This window comes from Pteropus vampyrus, unplaced genomic scaffold (genome assembly GCF_000151845.1).
Source record: "Pteropus vampyrus isolate Shadow unplaced genomic scaffold, Pvam_2.0 Scaffold33, whole genome shotgun sequence".
Classification (NCBI taxonomy): Eukaryota; Metazoa; Chordata; class Mammalia; order Chiroptera; family Pteropodidae; genus Pteropus; species Pteropus vampyrus.
Genome location: NW_011888814.1, coordinates 2,261,820 through 2,266,549, shown reverse-complemented (window position 1 = coordinate 2,266,549; position 4,730 = coordinate 2,261,820). Strand labels below are relative to the sequence as shown.

Genomic DNA, 4,730 nt, shown 5'->3' with positions numbered 1-4,730 from the left:
TACCATTTATTCTGGAAGTTTTATTTACACTTGTTATTTTCATTTAAGGTTTAGTAAAATGCCTCCTGTGGAGGCAGCATATTAAGCTTCATCAGTTTTTAAAAATTTAAGGAATTTATTGGAATCTCTACATTTGCTCAGGAAATCATTCCCCTAGAAATGAGACAAGTTAGTGCCAAATAATAACATAAATAGAGAGAGGAAGGAAATCAGTGGAAGAAAGTGCAAGATTCCCAGCTCTAGAGCTTGGTTAATTCTGGCGATGTCAGGGCTGGGCAGTAACAGTGCTTGGATTTAGGCCAGTGGAAAGGATGCGGAAAAGATCAGAGGAATGCTCAGTGGAATGAGAGGGCAAAAAGGGGAATGGAAGTGGGAAGAAGTGATAAAGAAGAGGATGTAGGAGGGTACGGGAGAAAAAAATCATACTTTCCAATATTGTTTGCACCTGGTCCTGGGAATGTCCATCCTACTCTAGAAATGGAGGACATGTCAAGCTGAACAAAAGCTGTTAATCATTCTTTCAGTTATTACACAAATATTAAATGTCTATTTTATCTCAGGCACTGTACTCAGTACAATGGAGAAAGGGAAGAATATAATGTAATACATAATAATAAACTATGTGGAATACTGTGGGAGAAAAGAAGAGGAAAAAACTAACAGTGTTCATACCATTCAGAAAAATTTTCATAGACTGGGTGATAATTTGAATTAAGCTTTGACCCCTGAGTGTGAGTTTGCCAAGTGGCTACATTAAGTAGTGCGGGGATGGAATGGAGACTTAAGAGCAGAGGTGAGTAATTCAATAAGGCTGAAATGTAGAGTGAATATTGAGAAGTATGTAATCTCCAGATTTTTACATGTGTTGATAATAGAGGAATATTAAGCTATACACAAATAGAAAATCACTAGGTTATCCAAAGAGATTTGAGGTAGGATCTGGGTGACTATATATATATAAATTTTTTATGGTGACATTGGTTAACCAAGTCCAATAAGTTTCATCTGTACACTTTAACAGTAAGGCATATATATAAAAGAGATCATTCTCATGCTCTAACCAGGAATTATTTTTTGCCTTTTAACTATTCTAGAATTCTGTAAAAATTTTTTATTTGATTTGAACATTGATGAATGTATAGACAGTGGTTCTCAAAGTGTGGTCCCCAGACCAGCAGTCTCAGCATCACTTGGGAACTTGATGGAAATGCACATTTTTAGTCTCTACTCCAAAACTACTAAATCAGATACGAAATCGGATGTATTTTAACAAGCTCTTCCGATGATTCTGATGAATCTAAATTTTGAGAACCACTATAGTAGAGTGTGATAAATGGCAGACTGAATATTGATAAAATCTTTTTTTTTTTTGTATCAAAGTCAACATCTCATGTGAAAGGTAAAAAAAATTCACTTAATTGTACATTGTCTCTACATTGTCTTATTGATTCTCAGATTCTCACTGTATTTAGAATTATCTATAGGAAAATCCCTAAAGACTCATAGTTCTAATAATGCCAGAATTTTCTTGATTTTGACTTTAAACAATAGGTGTGTAAGTACGAATAAGTCATCTGCAAAATGGAAATAATAACACTGCCTTTGCATGTTAATTGTGAAAATGTGAGTAACAGATATAAAGCACCTGAGACATACTAGAAACTCTAGAGAGGGTTGTTGTTGTTGTTGTTGTTACTGTTAGCATTATTAAATTATAATTACTATTACTATTACTATTATACATGGTAATTATTTACCAGTTAGCCTTTAAGTATGCAGATGACTAAGTGGTGTGATTTGTATTTTAAAACTGGGTAGACTCTTTGCTTCAAAATATCAACCTTACCACCTGTCATTGCATCAAGTTAGCTTTATTTTGACTATTATATTCTATTCAATAAATATTTATTGAATAACTAAGTGAATAAATAAATCTATTAAAATCTAATTACCAATGATAAGCGTGGGGGAGACGTCACAGTTAAGTCTAGATTCACTCACATGTCAGTGTTTTGTTAAGAACTGATCAGCGAAATGGGGTAAATGATGCAGTCCCTTTAAAGGGCAAGGGCAGGTGGTAAAAGCAGGAAAGATGCTTGCTGGTGGGAAGAGCCTGGAAGAGGGAAAGTATCCCTGAGTGATGATGGGAATGTGTCCAAATGCATATTGTATATTTTTCATGTTTTTGTGTGAGCTTGAAGTTGGCAATAGCTAAACTAAATACCACAAAATCTGCTCTGAACAACCATTTTGATGTTTCTTGTTATTTAGCTCGATCGATGTTTTTACTGAATGGACTTCTTGCTTGACTGAATTAGCTGGTTATTTTTGCCTAACTTAGTTTATTTGTCAAATGATCCTGCTCCAGATAAATCTAAACTACCTTAATCTAATGAATGTTTACTGTTTTTTTTTTTTTAAATCTCCTCATAAGGAAAATAGAAACTATCCCTTGGTAACTTACTTAGTTCCATATCCACTGTCCCTTCTTAGATGATATGTTTAGTTCATTTATCTATTTCCTGAACATATCATATTAGATTATTATATTTGGCTTTATTAAGTCAACTTTTTTAGTAGTCATGATATGCAAAATCCATCATTTTATGATAGTAGATATGCTAAAGCTACTAAAAAGCATTCATAAAACACTTTTTAATTTAATGTACTTATTTGACATCACATTAAAAAAATTTCGCATTCTAAATTTATGTAGGAAAAAAGGTTACTAAAATATTTTGTTTGTTTTTTTGTTGTTGATTTACTAGTTACAGGTGACAAAGTTTGAAAAAATATAGATATTTTGAAGATTGGTTTATTTAAAATCAGATTTGTATTTCCTACAGATTTCATATAGGCAGCTTTTCTGGCATTGAGAAGATGATTTGCAGGTAGTTCTTATATTAAAGAAGAAATTTCTAGAATGGAGATTGATGGGTGCTGGGGAGCTAAGGTTTTCTTAAGATTCTGTTATTTTAAACAATGTATCCGTGTGCCCAGTATAGGGATTTTAATGTGTGGGCAGAACCACAGTTGTGGTGCATGAAAGCCCCTGGAAATTCCTCCATCTCTGCTTGCCAAAGGTGTGCCCTGCAGGAGACCATTACTGTCCAGATGATGCCTTTTCCAAACCCTTCCTGTTTGTTGGATTAGCAGTTCTATATATTCAGGGTAACTGGTCTATTTATTACTATTCTCTATAATAATTAAAGACTAGGTACTTGTCCAAAAATAGGAGATTCTCTAAAGTAGAAACTATAAAGCTGAAAGAGTGATTCTTTGCTAAAGAAAGAGGATATTTGACAACGAACATGAAGAAATTCTTTGAACAATGTGATATAGTGATCAACTTGAACTTTCCAGAGTTACTTCATGAGATTTCATACTTTACCAAAAAGACTGACATTGTTCAAAAGCATATTTAAAATCCTATTCTAGAATTCCTACAAAGTCAGTTATGAACTATCCTAAAATCTCTGATATTTTATAACTCTAACACATTACAGGTTGTGTGTCCACTTTAGTCTTGGTTGTGAATGGTTTTGGATATTCAGAAAAGTGAATCTATCCTTAAAGGACAATGATGTAGTGTCTCAAGAAGAAAACTGGATATCTAGCACTAGAGTCCTGAGGAAATTACAAAGTTTTCCAAAATTATTTCTCAGCAACAAGGGTCCCAGCTCTCAAGGTGTCTATTTTGACAAAGAATGGGGAAGAGAAGTGTGCCAACATTTAGTCAGTTTTTCTGAGAAGCAATCTACTATAGTGTTTAAGTTTATAAACCTAGGAGCCAGATTGGCTTGGAATGAACCATGTTTCTCCAATATATTAGGTATGTGACTTTAGAATTTCTGTTTCTAGGTACCTTAGGATTCTCATCTACACAACTAACTCTTATACATGTTGTAAAGATTTTACAATATTTTTTGAAAACATTAAACCAAATTCTGGTACATAGCGAGCCATCAATAAATATAAAGTTAATATGAAATGCTTGTATATGTTTATATACATTTGCATAGTTGCTTAATCTGATGTGAGGTGGGTATTATTTTCCCCATTTGGCAGATGACTATGCACTTGCTTAGTCTTAGAGGGATTAATTAACTGGTGTGAACTTCAGAGAGACAATAAAATGCTAGGCCAAGAATAGAACTCAGTTACAAGTGATCGGATTTCTCTTACTTCCTGCGTCAATTATGTAAAATATCTGAGACACATTTTGGTGCCCTTTAATAGCCCTTGTCTACTGGAGACAGCCTGACCCCTGATGGACAGAGATTAAATGAATCAAATCTAGAAAACTGATTCTAATAAAATTTGCCAAAATCTATCTTTGATTTTGCTACTGCTGTTAGTGTTGTTCACTAGGTATTTCTTTCTTTCAGCCTCTGATCGTATAGTGGAATTGTATTTCCTTGCCCACTTTGAAGTTGCAGATGGCTATGCGACTTGCTTTGGCTAATGCAACAGAGATGGAAATGATTTGGCCCGGTCCCAGGAGGAGGTTTTAAAGTCAGTGTGTGATTCATCATGTCCTTTTACCCCTGCTTAAATGATTGCAGAAGTACATTGTCAAAATGGAGTTTCCATCACTGGACTAGTAATGGACTTGTAGCATGATTGAGAAATATTCCTTGTTTTAAGCCACTGAGATATTAAGGTTCTCTTTTGCTGTGGTACAACCTAGCTTTGCTGACTAGTGCAACTATCGACCAAAACTGAAACCG

At 34.2% G+C, this 4,730-nt stretch overlaps 1 protein-coding gene across 1 annotated transcript in view; it reads right to left on the bottom strand.

Annotated features, from left to right (window-relative positions):
- Positions 1 to 4,730, bottom strand: part of KCND2 (potassium voltage-gated channel subfamily D member 2) — a 476,246-nt gene that overhangs the window by 15,345 nt on the left and 456,171 nt on the right. The window lies entirely within an intron of this gene.